The 22,273-nt window shown below is 36.7% G+C and overlaps 1 protein-coding gene across 2 annotated transcripts in view; it reads left to right on the top strand.

Annotated features, from left to right (window-relative positions):
- Positions 1–17,372: 17,372 nt before the first annotated feature.
- HPGDS (hematopoietic prostaglandin D synthase) overlaps positions 17,373–22,273 on the top strand; it is a 31,599-nt gene continuing 26,698 nt past the window's right edge. For both annotated transcript variants that reach the window (XM_057728436.1, XM_057728435.1), the window contains exon 1: positions 17,373–17,421. The gene's annotated coding sequence lies outside the window, so the exon portion shown is untranslated. The remainder of the gene's footprint in view (positions 17,422–22,273) is intronic.

Genomic DNA, 22,273 nt, shown 5'->3' with positions numbered 1-22,273 from the left:
GCCCACCCTGAAGATTTTGGACTTTGTGGCCTCCATAACTGCATGAGCCAATTCCTTCTCATAAATCTCTTTAAATAAATACATCCCATTGATTCTGTTTCTCTGGAGATCATTGACTAATACAATAACTATTAGATATTTCTTGAAGAAATATTAATTGTTCTGACTTTGCCTCTTATACACTCTGCTACATTGGCTAATTTGCTGGAAGCTGTTACTTCTCTTGCCAAACTTGGTGACTGTTTATGGGCAAAGTGTTCTTGGAATACCTCTTTTCTTGAAAAAGAGTAGCATATTTTCTATATGTTATTTTATTTAAAAATTTCTCCCCTTCTTGTAATTAGCAGATAGGATCACATTGATATTTAGAGACAGACCTCACAGTACTGTATTAGTCACCTAGTGCTGCCATAATGCTGCATAACAAATTCTCAGTGCCTTAAAACAACAAACATTTTAGTATCCTCATTCACAAGTCTACAGGGCAGCTGGGGTGGCTCTGCTCCAGGCTTTCTGTGTTTTCATCCTGGGACCACCAGCTACCCAGGGCATGATCTTATGGCGGAGCACAAAAGGGAAATCCAAACTGTGCAAGCACATTTAAAGCCTCTGGTTGTAGCACATCTGCTAATATTACATTAGGGACAGTCCTAAGTAAAATGAAGGGAAAGTACACTCTGTCTATTGTGAATCCACAGCAAGGAGGGGAAAAAATAATTCTGTAGCCCATATGTAACACATGGAAAGAAATTCTTTCAAATCAATAAGTAAAAAGGATGGAAATCCTAATAGAAAAAATGTAGAAAATTCACAAAAGAATAAATATAAATTACAAATAAACATAGGATATTCAACCTTCTCTGTAATCAAAGACATGCTAATTTAAAACACTATATGATGAAAGACCTGTACACTAGAAACTGTAAGACATTGTTGAAAGAAATTGAAGGAGACACAAATAAATGGAAATATATTCCATGCTTTGGAAGAATTAACATTATTAAAATGTTCATATTAACTAAAGCAATCTATAGATTCAATACAGTCCCTATCAAAATCCCATTGAAATTTTTAACAGAAACAGAACAAAAAATTCTAAAATTTATCTGGAACCACCAAAGACCCCAAACAACCAAGGCAATTCTGAGGAAAAAAAAACAAACAAAGCTGGAGGTATCACACTCCCTGATCTCAAACTATATTGCAAAGCTATAGTAATCAAAACAGCACAGTATTTGCAGAACAACAGATACATAGATCAAAGGTGCAGGATTAAGAGTCCAGAAATAAACCCATATATATGTGGGCAATTAATTTATAATAAAGGAATAAAGAAAAAACAATGAAGAAAGGATAGTTTCTTCAATAAATGGTGTTTGGAAAACTGAACAGCCACATGCAAAAAATGAAACCGGGCCACTATCTCACACTATAACACAAAAATCAACTCAAAATGAATTAAAGACTTGAATGTAAGACCTGAAACCATAGAATTTTTAGAAGAAAACAAAAGCAGTATGTTCTTTGACATGAGTCTTAGCAATATTTTTCTGAATATGTCTCCTTAGGCAAGGAAAACAAAAGCAAAAGTAACTACTTTGGGAACTACATCAAACTAAAAAGTTTCTGCATGGCAAAGGGAAGCATCAAAAAACCAAAAAGACAAATCACCAAAAGAGAGAAGATATTTGCAAATTATATATCCAATAAGGGCTTAATATCCAAAATATATAAAGAACTCATACAACGCAACAACAAAAAACCAACCTAATTAAAAATGGGCCGAAAAGTAGGAGACTTTAACACCCCAGTTACATCAATGGAAAGATCATCCAAACAGAAACTAAATAAGGACACACAAGCTTTAAATGACACATTAGACCATCTTGACTTAATTGATATTTATAGGACATTCCATCCAAAAATGACAGAATACACTTTTTCTCAAGTGCACACAGAACATTTTCCAGGATAGATCACATCTTGGGTCACAAATCAAGCCTTGGTAAATTCAAAAAAATTGAAATTATATCAAGCATCTTCTCTGACCACAACACCATGAGACTAGATAACAATTACAGGGAAAAAACTGTAAAAAAATACAAACACATGGAGGCTAAACAATACGCTATTAAACAACCAAGAAATCACTAAAGAAATCAAAGAGGAAATAAAAAAATATCTAGAAACAAATGACAATGAAAACACAACAACCTAAAACCTGTGCGACGCAGCAAAAGCAGTTCTAAGAGGGAAGTTTATAGCAATACAGTCCTACCTCAAGAAACAAGAAAAATATCAAATAAACAACCTAACCTTACACCTAAAACAGTTAGAGAAAGGAGAACAAAGAAACCCCAAAGTGAGCAGAAGGAAAGAAATCATAAAGATCAGAGCAGAAATAAATGAAAAAGAAATGAAGGAAACAATAGCAAAGATCAATGAAACTAAAAGCTTGCTCTTTGAGAAGATAAACAAAATTGACAAACTGTTAGCCAAACTCATCAGGAAAAAAAGGGAGAAGACACAAATCAACAGAATTAGAAATGAAAAAGGAGAAGTAACAACGGACACCTCAGAAATACAAAAGATCATGAGAGACTACTATAAGTAACTATATACCAATAAATTGGATAACCTGGAAGAAATGGATACATTCTTAGAAAAATACCATCTTCCAAGACTGAACCAGGAAAAAATAGAAACTATGAACAGACCAATCACAAGTATGGAAATTGAGATTTTGATTAAAAATCTCCCAACAAACAAAAGCCCAGGGCCAGATGGCTTCACAGGTGAATTCTATCAAACATTTCGAGAAGAGCTAACATCTATCCTTCTCAAACTCTTCCAAAATATAGCAGAAAGAGGAACACTCCCAAACGCATTCTACGAGGCCACCATCACCCTGATACCAAAACCAGGCAAAGATGTCACCAAAAAAGAAAATTACAGGCCAATATCACAGACAAATATAGATGCAAAAATCCTCAACAAAATACTAGCTAACAGACTCCAACAGCACATTAAAAGGATCATACACCATGATTAAGTGGGGTTTATCCATGGAATGCAAGGATTCTTCAATATACACAAATCAATCAACGTGATACATCATATCAACAAATTGAAGGATAAAAACCACATGATCATCTCAATAGATGCAGAAAAAGCTTTTGACAAAATTCAACATCCATTTATGATAAAAGCTCTCCAGAAAATGGGCATAGAAGGAAATTACCTCAACATAACAAAAGCCATATATGAGAAACCAAAAGCCAACATCGTTCTAAATGGGGAAAAACTGAAAGAATTCCCTTTAAGGACAGGAACAAGACAAGGGTGTCCACTCTCACCATTATTATTCAACATAGTTTTGGAAGTTTTAGCCACAGCAATCAGAGAAGAAAATGAAATGAAAGGAATCCAAATTGGAAAAGAAGAAATAAAATTGTCACTCTTTGCAGATGACATGATATTATACATAGAAAACCTGAAAGACTCTACCAGAAAACTGCTAGCACTAACTGATGAATTTAGTAAAGTAGCAGGATACAAAATTAATGGGCAGAAATCTCTTGCATACCTATATACTAACAACGAAAAAGCAGAAAGAGAAATTAAGAAAACTCTCCCATTTACCATTGCACCAAAAAAGAATAAAATACCTAGGAATAAATCTGTCTAAGGAAGCAAAAGATCTGTATGCAGAAAACTCTAAGACACTGATGAAAGAAATCAAAGACGATACAAACAGATGGAGAGACATACCATGTTCTTGGATTAGAAGAATCAACATTGTGAAAATGACTATACCACCCAAAGCAATTTGCAGATTCAACGCGATCCCTGTCAAATTACCAATGGCATTTTTCACAGAACTAGAACAAGAAACCTTACAATTTGTATGGAAATGCAAAAGACCCCGGATAGCCAAAGCAATCTTGAGAAGGAAAGCTGGAGTGAGTGGAATTAGGCTTCCTGACTTCAAACTATACTACAAGGCCACAATGATCAAGACAGTATGATACTGTCACAAAAATAGAAAGGAAGATCAATGGAACAGAATAGAGAACTCAGAGGTAAACTCAAGCACATATGAGCACCTTATCTTTGACAAAGGAGGCACGAATATACAATGGAAAAAAGACAGCCTCTTCAATAAGTGGTGCTGGGAAAATTGAACAGCAACACATACAAGAATGAAATTAGAACACTTCCTAACACCATACACAAAAATAAACTCAAAATGGATTAAGGACATAAATGTAAGGCCAGACACTATAAAACTCCTAGAGGAAAATATAGGCAGAACACTCTATGACATACATCAAAGCAAGATCCTTGTTGACCCACCTCCTAGAATCATGGAAATAAAATCAAGAATAAATAAATGGGACCTAATGAAACTTAAAAGCTTTTGCACAGTGAAAGAAACCATAAACAAGACAAGAAGGCAACCCTCAGAATGGGAGAAAACTTGCCAATGAAGCAATGGACTAAAGGATTAACCTCCAAAATATACAAGCAGCTCATGAAGCTTAATACCAAACAAGCAAATAACCCAATCCACAAATGGGCGGAAGACCTAAATAGACATCTCTCCAAAGAAGACAGACAGATGGCCAACAAACACATGAAAAGATGTTCAACATCACTAATCATTAGAGAAATGCAAGTCAAGCCACAGTGAGGTATCACCTCACACCTCAGAATGGCCATCATCAAAACATCTAGAAACAACAAATGTTGGAGAGGGTGTGGAGAAAAGAGAACTCTCCTGCACTGTTGGTGGGAATGTAAGTTGGTATAGCCACTATGGAAAACAGTTTGGAGGTTCCTTCAAAAACTACACATAGAACTACCATATGATCCAGTCATCCCACTACTGGGCATATACCCAGAGAAAACCATAATCCAAAAAGAAACATGTACCACAATGTTCATTGCAGCACTCTTTACAATAGCCAGGACATGGAAGCAACTTAAATGCCCATCAACAAATGAATGGATAAAGAAGATGTGGCATATATATACAATGGAATATTAGCCGTAAAAAGAATGAAATGGAGCTATATGTAATGAGGTGGATAGACCTAGAGTCTGTCATGCAAAGTGAAGTAAGCCAAAAAGAGAAAAACAAATACTGTATGCTAACTCATATATATGGGATCTAAAGAAAAAAAAAAAAGAATGGTACTGATGAACCCAATGACACGACATGAGTAAGGACGCAGATGCAGAGAATGGACTGGAGGACACGAGGTTGAGGGGGCGGGGGGCGAAGGGGAATCTGGGATGAAGTGAGAGAGTAGCATAGACACATATATGCTACCAACTGTAAAATAGATAGCTAGTCAGAAGTTGCTGAATAAGAAAGGGAATTCAACTCAATGATGGGTGATGCCTTGGAGGGCTGGGACAGGGAGGGTGGGGGGCAGTCGGGGGAGGGAGGGAATATGGGGATATGTGTATAAATACAGCTGATTCACTTTGGTGTACCTCATAAGCTGGTACAAGAGTGAAAGCAATTATATTCCAATAAAGAGTTTAAAAAAAAAAAATGGGCAGAGGGCCCAAATAAACATTTTCCCAAAGAAGACATACAGATGATATACACATAAAAATATGTTCAATATTGCTAATTATTAGGGAAATGCAAATGAAAACCATAATGAGATATCACCTCATGCCCATTAGAATGGCTATTATAAACAGCAAAGAATAACAATGTTGGAGAGGATGTAGAGAAAAGGGAAGCCTCACACACTGTTGGTAGGAATATACATTTTTATAGCTGCAATGAAACGGTATGGAAATTCTCAAAAAATTAAGAATAGAACTACTATATGATCCATCTATTCCACTTCTGGGTGTTTATCTAAAGAAAATGAAAACACCAATTCAAAAACTTATATGCACACTTATGTTCATTACAGAATTATATATACTAGCCAAGACATGGAAACAACCTAAGTGTTGATCTATTGATTAATGAATAAAGAGGTGGTACATATATACAATGGAATTCTATTTATCCTTAAAAAAGATGAAATCTCGCCATTTGTAGCAACATGGATGGACCTTGAGTGTATTATGTTAAGTAAAAAAAATTAGACAGAGAAAGACGAATACCATATGATTTCACTCGTGTGTGATATAAAAAACAAGCAAACAGAAAACCAAAATAAATGAATAAGCCAAACCAAACAAAATCACATGGATACAGAGAATAGAGTAGTAGTTACCAGAAGAGAAGGGGTAGAGGAGGAGGGAAAAATGGGTAAATGGGATCAACTTTATGATAATAGTTGGAAAGTAAATTTTTGGTGGTGAGCGCGCTGCAGTGTATACAGAAGTAGAAATATAATGTCCACATGAAACCTATATGATGTTATAAACTAATGCTACCTCAATAAAACACAAATAAAATAAAATTGAAACGAATAAAAACAATTTTTAAAAATACGAAAGACTAAGCTATAATTAGATGTACCTCATTGATAATAAAACCACAAATATACGCAAGGAAGGATTACTATAAATAGTAAGGATAGTGGTTACTTTTGAAGGGAAGGAGTATGTTGAGGGGGAATTTTAGGGAATGGCTGACAAAGTTCTATTTCTTGATCTGGTTAGTAGTTAGGATCGTGTTTACCTTATAATAATGCAGTAAGATGTATGTTTGTTCTCTGTGGTTTTCTGTATATGTATTTTACTTTATAATAAAAAGATTTTTAAAGTAAAAAACAAAACAAAAACCAACTATGAGATGTTTTTACTCATAAGATTGAAAAAAAATAAAATAATTAACATTAACTGATATTAGCTAGAGAATAGGTTTGTGCAGCCTTTCTGGATGTCAGTCTGGCAATGGGTATTACCATTTAGAATGCGCATAACCAGTTACTTAGCAATTCCCTTCTAAAAATTAAAAAAAAATTGTGCAAAAATTTATGTACAGAATATTTACTATGGGAGAAAAGAAAAAATTGGCCAAACAAACTGAAGAAAAATATTTGGTGTCTTGTTTTTGCCTGAATATTATCATTGTATACATGGCAGAGCTAAATTGATAATTTCACCTGTGGCATATAATCAAATTTTGCACAGTGACATAGTAGGTTATGTTTATCAATAAAGTAACAAATTTACCACCACCAACATAATGAATTTCTTTTCTGCACTAAAAAATGTGTTTTACTGTGAAACATTAAAAAAAAATCTCTGTAGAAAGGAAAAAAATGAGATTAAAAATAAAGATAGGGACTTCCTAGGTGGCACAGTGGTTAAGAATCTGCCTGCCAATGTAGGGGACACAGGTTCGATCCCTGCTCTGGGAAGATCCCACATGCTGTGGAGCAACTAAGCCTGTGCGCCACAACTATTGAGCCTGTGCTCTAGAGTCCGTGAGCCACAACTATTGAGCCCATGTGCCACAACTACTGAAGCCCATGCGCCTAGAGCCCATGCTCCACAACAAGAGAAGCCACCACAATGAAGAGCCCATGCACCACAATGAAGAGTAGCCCCCGCTTGCTGCAACTAGAGAAAACCCGTGTGCAGCAATGAAGACCCAATGCAGCCAATAAATAAATAAAATAATTAATTAATTAATTAAAAAAATCAACTGAGTAAAAATGTAAAATAAATAAATAAAAAGCAGTAAAAATGAAATAAGAAAGGTTATCAGGCAACTCATTTTAACAAGCTTTTTGGGTGTAATCATTGTGAGCCTTTGAAAAGGACAACTTTCACATTTTACCCAGAATTTGCAAACCTTAGCACTTAACACACTTTGTCAGAAACCTGTTTAGCAGATATTATGAAACTGGAAAGGCAGGAAAAGATGTGCAGCATAATTGACGGTTAGCATTTTCCAGAAGTTGCTAGTAAAATGTGACCTGGGGTGGTCGACCCAGGCTCATAACTTTGAGGGTCTTCCCAGTCGGGCAAGCATGTAGTGGGTGGCACAGGAACAGCTTCCCACTGCCGCTAACGGGCTCTGGCGGCTGGAACATGTTCAAGGACCTCAGCTCCGTCCTTAACCTCACCTGAGTTAGGCTGGGTGACACTGTCCCTCCCCCATTTGCACATGCTCGTCAGAAAGCATGTTGCTGTGCAGATTGCCCCCCACGTTTACTGGTGTTCTTCATAGACTTCTCATTATATTCAACCTGCTTAAAAATGCTGGATGAGGCAGATGGACAAAAGACATGATGTAAAGCTTTACCTTATAGATCGTCCCACAAATCCATCCTACTCAATTCTCCACATCCCACCTCAGCCCAACTCTCCTGAGGGATGGCTCTGCCCAGCTATTCCTATACAGAATCAATATGTGCATATGCAAATTGCTATGTGAACAACCCGTCGAATGTCGGTAAAGAATACAAAAAAATTTTAAGCTTACATTTAAATGGGTAGAAATCACATTAGGTACTTTGGTCTCAACTATTCACCACAGGAAAACTTCCATCAGAGGACAAGTTTAGAACACACTAGGCACAGAGAAAAACAAGTGTCAGAGGAAGTGACTAACAGAAAAAAGATAAGAAATGCTGGGTAGGATCGACCCACATTGTTCAGTTTAATTTGCATTTCTAAATTTAATTTTGTGTATTTGCAGCTTTAGGGAAAAATAATATTTAAAAGGATTTACACCAGCCTTTACATTTCAAGTTTATTAATCTAATTAAACAATGAAGTAATTAGAAGTTCTAAATTTGCAGGGAAGTTTCCATTAAACTTCTTTCTTTATCCTGAAGAATCTTTCCTTTGTTCAGAGTGGTTGTAAACCAGAACTTTCCGAAGCATTTGGGGTAGTTGTAAGAGTATAAGTCTTGTAATCAGCAGCACTGAGTCTGAGCACCGGGACCACTACCTAATAGCTGTTTGACCTTGGGTAAATTGCTTAATCCCTGTAAACCTTAATTTTCTCATCTGTGCAATGAGTCTAGTAAGACCTGCTTACAGACTTTCTGTGTGCCTTAAACGGCCCTACAACTGTCACTGTTATGAAATAAGCATACCAAATACTTGAACTGATTGCAATATTCTCACTTTAAATTTTTGTGGAAATTATTTTCCAAAACTATGTATCGTAAGAAAATTATTCAATAATTAGAATACTTGATTTTATATCTCATACCTTGCATAGTCTCTGTTTCCCCAAGATTCTCTCCCTTCCTTTTCTTTTAACAGCAAAGGGGTTGGTTGGTGGGCCTAGGTGGTTGAGAAAGAATAAGGCAACCAGGGCTCTAATGCTTTCTCTTCTGACTTTTGACCAATCCCCTTTTTTTCTGTCCTGAATCTCAAGTTCACTTTTGTGTGTCCTGGGGTCCTAGTGTCTCATAGGTTCTTCAGGGTTATTGGGGTGACATCTCTTCAGTATATGTCCTCCTCCCCACCTTTAGGGAAAGTTGGGTCATAACTTGACTACATGGACTTAAAGTGCCACTCCTCCGACTTGCTTCCTGTCTGCCACAGTATTTTTTGAAATGTTTCCTATATGCTTGACTCCTCCCCTTTCTTTTGTCCTTTCTGACTATACCTTTTGTATACTTGTACTGTCTTTTTAGTGGGGTTTGGGGTTATTAACATGTGTTGTTAATATGTCATCCTTAACAGGCCGCTTGAAAGAACAAGTTTGGAAATTTAAACAATAAGATTCAAACTAGATGTGAATAATGAAAACGAGAAAACAATTTTAAAGACTTCAAGTAAAGGATGTATAAGAATTGTGATTTTTCAGTTTCTGAAAAGGAAATCAATCCATACATTTAATTTGAGTACATCCACCATACAATTTTTAAGATAATGCATGAAAAACTTCAACACTTATTTTAACACTTATTTTTTTAAATTTTTCTTTCTTTTGTGGTGATGGTGTCATGTGGTGATGGGTGTGGTTGTGGTGGTGGTGGTGGAACACATTGTTCTAAAAAGCACATTTTTCAGGAGTTTTGCTATGCTTATTCTTTGAATTTATAAACAGGACTTAATGAGTAGGATTCAAAGAATGAGAACTAAAGCTAAACACAACTGGCTTAACTTCAAACTTCACTTTTTGAAATTCATAGGGTGTTAAAATATGCCTTTGACTTCAGTAAAAGATAAAAGATGCCTTTGACTTTTTTTTAAAGAATGTAATACTTTGCATTTGCTAAAGCTGATAAAATGAACCATGAACAGCGACTTAATCGTGTTAGCTGATATACATTTGAGCACCATTTTGCTTGAGCTGTGTAACGGAAGAGACTTTGCTGCTGTCCAGAGCACACATCTCTCATCTGCTGTTTTAAAATGGAAAACAAGTAGAAAGTTAAAATTGAGGTAGGATTATCACTACATTCAAAGGAATAAAAGACACAGATTTGATTCTGAACACTTACAAAAACATAGTAGCATATTAACATGAAGTTTAAGTCAATATAACATATAGTTTCATATGAATTACTGTTTATTTGTAGAAAAGAAAGCCTGTCTTTTCAAACTGAGCCTTACCAAATGTCTGCAGTTAGCAAGTTTCTATTAACCTAAGATCTGCTCCGTAGTTTAGTCTTTTGGGAAATGGGATTAGGTCACTCAATATTTCATGAACCACTAAAAAACCAAAATATAAATTTATTAGAATATACTAGAAATACACTTGCCAAATAAATCACAAAATTATTGTCAGTTTAGCAAATCCTCTTTCCAAGTGTTGCAACAAATTATAGAGAACTGAGTCCCTTTAACAAATAGCATAACCAGAGGGATAAATTTGCATGGGAAAGGGAATACTTGCACCTGTCTATCAAAGCATCTTTTATCTAAGATGGTGATGGAAACCTGACTGTCTTACAAAGTTTTTTCTTTTAAAGTATTCTTACCAGATACCCAAAAGCACATGTTATAAAAAAATATCTTTACAGGAGACATCTAATAGTGCTGGTACCAGTGTTCAATACATGTTGGTGGTATGAATGTTAATTGAGTGATAATCTCATGTTAATTACTCATTTCTTTGTGCTTTTTATTCCTTGATTGAGCACAAGTATTTGATTGAGGCAGGTTGCTCTCTTTGAAAGAAATAGAACTTTGGGAGGAAAACAGATGGATTTTGAGGAAGAAAGTGAATAGCCAAATGGTCAAAACCACTCTCTCGAGCAATTAAACAAAAATGTTGTGATCACAGCACATGATATTGATACATGGGCCATAGGGACCATTTTAACATTTAGGAAGCATTCAATTTTTTTCAGAATCATGTTTATCTATCTTCTTTCAGTTGTGACATCATCTACAAGTGTCAAATTTTTACCATTTATAAAATTCTTCCAAACCCCAGGCCTTAGACACAATTCTGAATCTTTTCCTCCAGATTATGGTGGTTCATCCTAATTGAGGCCTGCAGCTTCCCATGAGCTATTGAAACTGTTTATATTAACAAGGTGTACATACTGCCAGGAAACATACCATTTCCAGCCTTCACGGACAAAGTCCCAGCATTTAACAACTGATGTTTTCTCTTCATATGGCTCAGGCTCATGAAGGACCAAAGTAGTCATGTAGCAAAACTGTACCTTAGAGGCCAAAAAAAAATTTTTTAGCATGACTTTGTTCATTGTTTTCTGGATCTTTCTGTTCCTTTGCTATAGATGAAAACTGCTTCTCCTTTGCTTTTAAAAACTGTATTTATTTTTATATTCTTGTATAAGTCTGTTCTCCAAGGACTGAAGCTTCATGTAATCTCTGTAGTCATCACTTAGAATCCTCCTTTCACTGGAGCTCTGTTTCCCTTGTAGACACAGGACAGCAGATGTTAGATATGTCAGCAAAACCAAGATCTCCTGACTTCCTTTGGTCTAAGCAATTTCCTCTCTTTGCATCACAGATCAATCTGAAAGATTCTGCTAGAATCCTACATGTTTGATACAAAGCATGCAAAATCAATTTCTAGAATGAAAAGATGAAAAAAACATGCTTAGGAGAAAGAATTTAGATCAGAAATTTGCTTGGTATGTATGGCCAAGCTAAAGATAGTTAAATAATCCTAAGAAGTAGTATCAGCAAATGATAGAAGCCTGGTAGAGTAAGAAATACAAATAACAAAAAAACACATACATAAGGAACATACACACTAATATTTATAACATTTATTTAATTAATATAAATATAAAACTATATTTATAAATATATTTATATTAAATAATAATAATATAGACACGTTTATTGCAAATATATATTTATTATATATTTCATTCTAGTGATGCATTTTTGAGACCTCCTAATGCAGTGATTAATAGCAAAGACTGTGAAGGCACACTAGCTGGCTAAGATATTGGCTCTGTTGCTTTGAGAATTTGACAAATTAAAACATTAGTGCTAGGTACCTGATTAGTGCAAATAATCAGTGTTTGCTATTATTAGTCAGTCTCTTGTAGAGTCCTGGAAATTTTTGAATACATTCTTCTCCAAAATCTCATTTTGCTAGATTTCATGAGAAAAACATACCTTTTTGCATTAATATGTTTTCAAAATAGGTAAAAAATCCAATTATGCAAATCATTGTAATAAATACAGCTTGGTTGTTTGCTTCTCAATAAGTTCTAGGAAAGGGTTTACTGTAACCAAAAAGTTCTCTCTAAATTACCCTCCTGTCTGCATTACTTTAGTTCCTATAAATAGAAAATCCATCCCTGGGATTACCAGAGAGGGTGACCTTTCTTTGATCTGAGTATCTTGTCTTTTTGGTGCTAGATTTGAGGACAAAATAGCTTGTGTCCTTATAACCCACAATCCAGTGAACTTTGTGTCCCTTTGGACTTAGCTTCCATGTAAGAGAAATATCTTCAGGGGAAAATTATGTCATTGAACAACAGAGCAGAAAGTGACTTTAGAGGTCACTTGGCCGACTCATTTTCCTAGAACTGACATTCTGAGAGGAGACGAGGTGCTTTGGGATTACAGGACAGTGTGAAGGCAGAGGTGGGATTCAGGTCCTTCCTCCTACCATGTGTGTTGCGATGATACAGAGGGGACAGTGACTGAATCTGGAAAAACCTTGAGCAACAAGGTAACTTACTCTGCTTTAACGCTTATTGTCCCCATTCTTGACAGAAGAGTAAATGCGCAATCTCTTGAATAAGATGCAAATGTCTGAGGAATTTTATATCTAGAAATGCTTTCATGACAAGCTCTAGTCAGTTATGTGACCACACTCAAGTAACGTAACAGTTTGTGGTGCTATTTTGTGGGCATTACATGAGATCATACATGGCAAGCCCTTTGTTCAATGCCTGGCCTACAGGAAGCAATTAACAAATATTAGCTATGTATGTTACTATTATTTGCTTGTACCTGGGAATCCTCTTTCAGCTAAAAGGCTAGGCAGAAAAACATTTACTCACATTCTTGGCGATAATTACTGTATTGTGCTTCACAGTACCTGAAGAGTCAGGTAAGAAAAATAGTGCTGTCACTGTTGAAATCTGGGAAAACACAGATGCTAAAAATTTGCAAGCACATTTCAATTACCCAAATAGGTTAGGAGCCAAAAAGAAATATATTCTTCATTTCCTTCCTTCTCAATCCTGGGCTTACATACTTCAGTTTTAGATGTTTATAGTTTCCCAAATAACTGATTATGAAAAGGAAATTAAGTAAAATATATCAAAAAGCTTTAGAAGCTGAAAAGGAAGCTCAGTGGGCTTCTGGAGACTTCCTCCTTTTTCCATCAACAGTGCAGCTAGAAAAGTAGAAATGGGTTTGGTTGAACACTTCCCTTTACCAAAATAAATAAAGGAACTAATATGTGAGCTATTTTTAAAGTATTATATTTATTTTTCCAGATTAAAGGAATGTATAGTAACCACTAATACTTATCAAGCGTAACCACTTGCCAAACAATACAAGGTGACTTGACTATATTAACCTGTTTAATTCTTTCAACGCTGAGAAATAAGAATGATTTTTATCACCACTGTTTTACAGAGGAGGAAATGGATGTTCAGAGAGGGTAGGGATCTGCCTACGGCTCCAGGGCTGGAAAGTGGTGGGGCTGGGATTCCAATTCCAGGGCTCCAGCCCGCAGTTCTCCAGACCAGAAAGTCTCATTGCTACCTTGTATGACCACACTACTATTACCCAGGTTGGAGAATAAGGAAAACAAGAACAAAATTGGATTCTGAGTTAGTATTGGGTTTTGAACAGCAGTTAGGAACTTGGTAATTACATCCGAGGAGTAAATTTTCCAACTTGAGTGCCGCTGGAGAAGAGGAAGATATATTCAATTAAATTATAATAGTCCTTCCAGTGATTGTATGGATACTGTGCAACACATTGTCATATTTATTCCCAGTTCCTTCTCATACGGTCCAGTCTGGAGGCACAGGGGTCCATAACGGGCACACGGCATGAAGAAATAACCGCCCGGCTGGGGGAGAGTGTGAGATGGTGATCCACGTGGGTGTCTCACCTTTCTCTTCCCCCTATTCAGAGAGTAGGCTCTGTGCTCATTTCCTCTGGAGAGGATTAAGCAGCATGAAAGATAAAAGTGACCTGCAACTGCTTTTATTCCTGGCTCTTAGTTCCAAAACCTAACCACAGAGAAGGCAAGAATTCGTCAGCATAGACCAAAAGAAACTGACCCTCTCGTGAGACAATTGCTAATGATATTAACAATCACTAACACTCATAGATCTCTATGCATTAGGCACCTTTTGAAGCACATATGCATGTGCTTATTCAATGCTCTCAAAACCCTGTGAGGGAGTTACTACTAATATCGTAAGAATGCTTCATGAGGGTGAGGGTTTTTTGTCTGTTTTTGTTTACTGTTTTACCTCTATTATCCAGAACAGTACCTGGCAAAGATTAGGGACTTCAATAAATATTTACTGTCAAGTAAATCTGCATCTAAAGATGAAGGAATCGAGGCACAGACAAGTTCATAACGTGGCCAAAGTCCCGCAGCTGGTAATAAGCGAGGAGATTTTGTAGCATCTCCACCTGGGTTGGGGATAGGAGAAAAGAGAGGGAGGGAAATCTGTGGTTCCTGAGCAGAGGGATGCTAGGACCCTACTGTGCTGCCCAGGAGGTGGCAAGACCACATTGAAGGGATAGTTGTGTTGGGTGGTGGGGCAGCTGGAACCTTAGGCAGCATTGTAAGTGACTAAACTGCCACATTTGGGCAGAATGAGGATGGGGAAGCAGCAGAAGCAGCAGGGAGCTGCTGGTATGAAAACCACACACACAAAGGCAGCAGGCAGCCTCCAGGACAGCCTGTGTTGGTCGGTGACCAAGGATCAAATGGCCGCCCCTCCCCTGACCAATGATTTGTTTTCTGCCAGCCAAGCAGAATGGGTTTTAAAGCAGAAAATTGTTATAGAAAATGAGGAAAGTGCTTTTTTTTTGGCATATCTGATATTTTTTCCACTGAAGCATTATTTAGGGAAAGAGAATTAATTCATCAGAAGGCCTAGGCTGTAATCGTAGCTTATCCCATCCCAAATTCCTGGCCAATTTATCTAATTTCCTTGTATCTCTGTTTCCTCATCTCTAAAATGGGGATTAAAAATAATCGAGGGGAGAACAAAGAGATTTTTTAAAAATGTAAGTTAAAACTCAGTGACAGATAGTAAACACTAATTTAACTAATTTATTTAATACAATATGTTAATTTTTTATAGCTTCCATTCCATTTGCTCTTGATTTCAAGTTACATTTATCATTTTGGCAGGTAAGGAGCTATACTTGTGTCTTCTTAATTAGACTTTTTACAGACTAATACATATATTTATTTTCATTTCTTATGTTTACAGTAAATGGATGAAAACACTTCAAAGTTTAGAGTGCTTAGAAGTAGGAAATATTACATGATTGATAGGTTGCTATTGTTGTCTATGAGTGTCATTTTCTGGAAGTTGAAAGCCAGACTGTCATTAAAATATTTCACGGATAGTCTACAGGCTCAATAATGCCCAGACAGGTATTTCACTGCATCTTTTCACTGACCTGTTCTAATATTGTAGCTGGAATTGATTCCTGCATTAAGGACTGAAAAAATAAATTTCTAAAACCTTTAGGCATTTGTAACTAATCTGTATAAGGATTATCGACAAGATGTAGGAGAATCTTCCCCTCCAGGTTTACTTTAAACAATATGACCCTGAAACCGAGCGAGCGGCTCGTGTGCCCACAGTGCAGAAAGCCAAACTCTGACAGTGGGAGTTTTCAGCAAAGGAAGGAATGATTGCATAGCGCTAAGCAAGGGAGTTGTAGACAAGTCACAGATTCACTCCAACCTCGTCTTTGACTTAGGGTTTTTATTTTTTAAGGGGAAGAACAAAGAGGCTGGGATTAATTATTGTTTTGTGACGTTTCAGTGATATTTCTTAATTGTAGTTTTGGGAGTTACAGGATGTCTCTGGTTAAGTGGTCCATGCCCGGGGGTCTGTTAGCTCACCTTGCCCTTGAGAAACAACCTTAGTTTGCACGTCAGTGATGATGTCTATAATAGTCATTTTAGTACATTAACGATGTTATTGACAACAGCAACCTTAGTCATCTGACTCTGGTCGGTGAGTGTTCTGTTAGCTTTGAGGTCAGAGGGGACAAGAAGCGGAATACAGCTTTAGATCGAGAGATAAATGACAAACTCAGTCAAGGAACTCAGTTTCAGCCCTTCTAAGAAAACACCGTAAGTGAAATATACTACCAGCAATAAGAATTTAGACAGTCCTTGCAAAAATGTGAACTGTGGGGAAATATACACTGGGGTCATTCATTCATCAAATTTATATTAGTGCTTACGATGTGCCTGGCACTCCTGTGGACACTGAGGACACAACAGTAAACTAAACAATGAAGTGCCAGCCTTGGGGAGCTTACATTCCACTGGGGGAGGGTGAAAACAAACAAAGTACATTATGATGTACGTGATAAATAAACATAGAGCAAGTAAAGGATCAGTCTGTTTGAGGAGAGTTCTGGTGAGGAGGAGGTGGTCAGCCAAGGACTTGCCAAAGAGATCCAGTGAAGTGAGGAAGTGAGGTGTGTGTGTATCTGTAAAGAGGGTTTACTTGCACATGTGTTTTCTTTTTCCCCTGGGGCCTGTGGTTCTAAGACTTTAAAATTAAATGAACATATAGAAATAGGCACGCTTCAGCACCTATAACTTTGACTTTACCAACCGTATGCAAATACTTTAGGTTATTTATACACAGAGATCCTGTAAAATGCCGAGAATAGCTAGAAGTCTCTGCAGACTCGCACTTTTGGGCAGGCATATTCCATCTAAGAAATGAAGGAAGAGACTTAGGTGGAAGTAAGTCACTTCTCTCATTGGCTTGTGACCGTATCTTACTCATCATATAAACCCAAGATGAAGTCACAAGAGCATAGAAGATACTAGAATCTCCACAGAGACACAGCCAAGTAAGTGATATGACTGAACTGTACAGATATTGGAAATGAGACAGTCTTCACTCTGCATTTTAGGTTTATTTTTACTACTGTCATATTCTGTACTTGTCTGAGTGACTGTCTTATGATCTGTTATTGGACTGAACTGTAAAATGGTTAATACTTAATTCCTTATTTGTAAGCTTTCTTTCTATCAAGATTACTCCCAAAATTCTATCCCTTTTTTCAGTTCTCTGCTGAAATCTTTAAGGTGCATAACAAAGTATCTGCATATTAGCCTCCGTGCCAGAGTTGAGTTTGCATTACTGTCACTTTTCTGGCAGAGACACTGGAATTTTTGAGACTGTGTTTTACTGTGCTCTCACAGCAATATACAGATTAGAATAAAGACAGTTAAAATTAAATGGTTTTATTAAGATAGTTTGTATTTTCAATGATTGCATGAAAATTGTCTCTGGGATTAAATATTCCTGTATTTTGCTGTTGTTAATCAGCTGAAATGTATCAGTGTTGTACAAAGTAAAAACAGCCACACACTTAGGAGAAAGAAAGGAAATACCCAAGGTAGAATTTTTCAAAAGCACTATTACTTTCTATGTAACATATTTAATTTCTAAACAAGTTTAGCATATATCAAAAGCTATATTTTCTTTTGCACTTAATAGCTACATTCATATGAGTTCATATGTGGAAGTTTCTCTCCAGGGTATTTGTTAGTCATCCATCCATATGTTCTTTAAGAAACTGTATATCTTCTTTTTCTTTTTCTTTTTTTAAAAAAAATTATGTATTTTATTTATTTTTTGGCTGTGCCACATGAGTTATGGAATCTTAGTTCCCCAACCAGGGATCCACCCCGTGCCCACTGCAGTGGAAGTGTGGAGCCCTAACCACTGGAACACCAGAGAATTCCCTATATCTTATTTTTTCAAATAGAAGTCTAAGCTTTTTATTTATCTGCTGCATCAAGAACTTCACATGACTTGCTTTGAAGTGGGAGGAAAACAGCGGTTAGTTTTTAGGCGTAAAGGAGATCCTTAAGTACAATCAAACTTTTTCCTTCTTGTTTCTATATTGTTTCAGGAAATATATGCAACTTCCCCTACATGGGATTCCTAGCACAGAATGACAGAGGCAGGACTCAGAAATGAGCTAATAGGAAATAAGAGCCCAGTGTGACACTGGAATTTGCATAGGCCAATTAAATCATATATAGGTCTATAATCCACTTGGGTGTTATTTCTATGTATTGCGGGAAGTTGAGGTCTAATTACGTATATTTTTCCTCTTTTGTCTCCAAACCATTTTAGTCTAGTCCCTTTATGCGCCCACTGTAATATCTTGTCTGTTGTATATTTGAGGTTCTGTTTTGAGACTCTACACTCCTCTCTATATCTAGTCCTGAACAAACATCCCATTCCTGTACTTATGTGGCTTTTTATACGTCTTGCTTCTGATAGGTTGAGTCCTCTCCTTCTATTCTTTTAATCTTTCTTGGCTATTTTAGTCCTTAGCATTTAAGTTTGAAATTTAGGATCAGGTTTATTTGTAGAGTCTTTTGGATTTTGAATACAGATAATCATTTTTATTGCAAATAAAGACAATATGGCCCTTTCCACTCCTTACATATGTTATTTGTTGTTGTCTAATCTTACTGAATTAGCTAGGCCAGCCAGGACCATGTTTAATAGTAGGGGTAAGAGGGAGTTTCTTGTTATTACTCACATTAAAGGAAATGGTCCCATTTGGTTCCTCATTGTGTATGACGTTTGCTCTGTTTTTTGTAAAGACTCTTAGATTAAGGAAGCTTTCTTCTATTCTCAGTTTGCTAAGAGCTTTGGGTTTTTTTGTTTGTTTTTGTTTTGTTTTTTGTTTTTTTGAGAGTTTTGGTCACAAATGAGTAATTAATTTTATAAGTGCTTTTAGCATCTATTGAGAAGGTAGTATGGCTTAGAGTTTTTCTCTTTTCATCTATTGATGTAGTATATGATCCAGGTGAATGTTTTGGTGTTGAAACATCTTGCATTCCTGGGATGTCTTATCTTGCCATTGCATGCATGACCAGGCCACTCAAGATCTCTGTACATCCCCTGCTCGACCAGCCGCCCTTCACTCACATGACTATCCAATTCTCTTAACTATAGGGCTTAAGCAGAAACTCTCTACGTGCTTGCCCCCTGCCCCTGCAGCTGGTTTCCCCGGTAACTGATGAGCCAACCTGCTGTCAAATCCCCCTATAAAGGGTAGCCTCCTTCTCCCCCGCGTAGCAAAGACTGTTGCCATGTCCTGCTTGCTGTCTGCTTTACAAGGTGACATGTTGCTTCAGGACCTTTCACCTCAGGCGTGTAAGATCCTCTATTCAGTAACCATTGATTTCTGGGTTGCTGTCTCTGGGCTCTTTTGTGGATCATGTAGAGACGGGGCAGCTACAAGGCTTGCAGACCTGCAGGGTGCAATCCAACATTACAACTGATTTCTTTTTATACACTACGAAATTTGCATAGCTAAGATGTTATTTAGGATGTTTATATCTATAAGTGAGCTTAGTCTATAATTTTCCTCTTTTAACATCTTTGCACTTTTCTGTTTTTCTATTCTTTGAAACTACTCGTAAAAGGTGAGGATTGTCTTTCCCTTGAGGATTAAATAAAATTCACCTGTAAAATCATGTGGGCCTGGTGTCTCATGGGTGTGACTAATTACCAATTCTGTTTCTTTACTCCTTGTTAAATGCAGGCTTTCAGTTTCTTTTTGATTTGATTGTGTTAGTTTATGTGATTCTCAATGTTTCCATTTAAGTGTTCAGAGTCAGTGACAGTTATTTGTATTCTTAGCTTATGATTTTTAATCTATTTAATCTACTATTATGACCACTTTATTTGTAATTTTAATTATCTGTGACTTTTCATATATTTTCCTCTTTATCAGTTTTGCTGGAGGCTTTCAATTTGACCTTGTAAACGTTTTATAGAAAAGCCTGCCAGGCTCTAGTTTCAGGCAGTACATCCTTCCAACCTCCCATCTTGTGTGGAGGATTTTCATTCCTTTTTATTGTGAAGAAGCTAAGCTCCTGGCTGGTCACTGCGTCTCTCAGAATTCTGAGTCCTGCTCACTGCATTTCATTTCTGTTCATTTGGTCCAGGCAAAGTTTATCTTGTTCTTAATTGTAACTTCATGTCTTTTTATGTAATTTTCACTTTTTATGTCTCTGCAGCAGAATAGGTTTATCAAAGAACATGATCTTGAGGCTTTGAGTCCAATCAGATCACACAAAGCTGGACTCTGCCCTCTGCTAGGGGGAACCATCCCTCTCTCTCTTTTTCCCTCCCTCTCTCCCTTTTTATTCTCCTTTCTTTTTCAACAAATAATACATACCAAGCACTGTTTTCGTACTTTACACACAATATTTTCATTACCATCTTACAGGTGAGGGAAGTAAAGCCAGGAACAGGTGACCTGCCCAAGGCCACTCAGATAGTAAGTGGTGGGGGTAACTCAAGAACCGCTCATTCCCTTCCATCACCTGTTCCACCCTGAGCTTGATTCCCATCACATCCCTTGGTGGGGGTGGAGATATGTTTTAACTTCATCCTTTTAGTTCATGATCCTGATGAAATAAAGGCTTTAGCAAAGTGAGATTACTGTAACAGATATACTACTAAATGTTATGAGGGAAAAAATAGGTTCTTCTACTTATCTTTCAACTTTACTGTGAATTTCCTTATGTTTTCATTGACCATTGAAACATTTACTTGGAATTCCTCCTGTTAGTTTTTATGCAAAAGCTTATACAAAGTAGGATCTTGAGAGTCAGTAAATGTTTCCAGCAGTGTTTACCTTTAGTACTTATTTTTTTTCTGTTATAAAATGTGCACATATCTCCTAAAAAATAAAAGTCCATGAGTTTGAGTTTTCTACCTATGAAAATCAAGAAGCCAGACTTTTGCTCAGTGGAAAATATAATTTGCAAGTAACTATAGAAATGTGGTGGTGCAAGTACAGTGTCATTAATGAGCTGTGACTGTTGAAAGATGCTCTTGAAGGAAAGATAAGCATTTGTCAGATGTTCATCGCCCTGTGGCAAGTCTTAGATTTAAAGATCTATTTGCTGGTACTGATGAACCCAGTGACAGGGCAAGAACAAAGATGCAGACGCAGAGAACGGACTTGAGGACACGGGTTGGTGGGGTGGGGCGAAGGGGAAGCTGGGACGAAGTGAGAGAGTAGCATAGACATAAATACACTACCAACTGTAAAATAGATAGCTAGTGGGAAGTTGCTGTATAACAAAGGGAGACCAATTCAATGATGGGTGATGCCTTGGAGGGCCAGGACAGGGAGGGTGGGAGGGAGTCACGGGAGGGAGGGGATATGGGGATATATGTATAAATACAGCTGATTCACTTTGGTGTACCTCAAAAACTGGTACAAGAGTGTAAAGCAATTATATTCCAATAAAGAGCTTAAAAAAAAAAAGAAAAAAAAATCTATTTGCAGAGAAATATAGACAGCTACCAACTAGTGCTAGGAATTTTTAAATGTCATCTTTATTTGAATGAAGTACATTATAAAATAGCATGACTTTGCAAATTAACAACAAACAACCCCTTCATTTTCATGCAGAATTATGTGGTATTTGACCAAATGAGAAAAGGTTATGTTTAATTTTTAATGTTGATCCTATGGACATATATGAATCTATATACACATATAATGTTTATAAGAAATAATTTCTTTGAAAGCAGTGACCAACAACATAAAAAAATCAATTAAAAATTGCATACACCAAAGTGAATTAACTGTATTTATACATATATCCCCATATCCCCTCCCTCCCATCCCACGACTCCCTCCCACCCTCCCT

Source organism: Hippopotamus amphibius, chromosome 3 (assembly GCF_030028045.1).
Source record: "Hippopotamus amphibius kiboko isolate mHipAmp2 chromosome 3, mHipAmp2.hap2, whole genome shotgun sequence".
Classification (NCBI taxonomy): domain Eukaryota; kingdom Metazoa; phylum Chordata; class Mammalia; order Artiodactyla; family Hippopotamidae; genus Hippopotamus; species Hippopotamus amphibius.
This window is presented reverse-complemented; position numbering and strand designations above follow the sequence as displayed.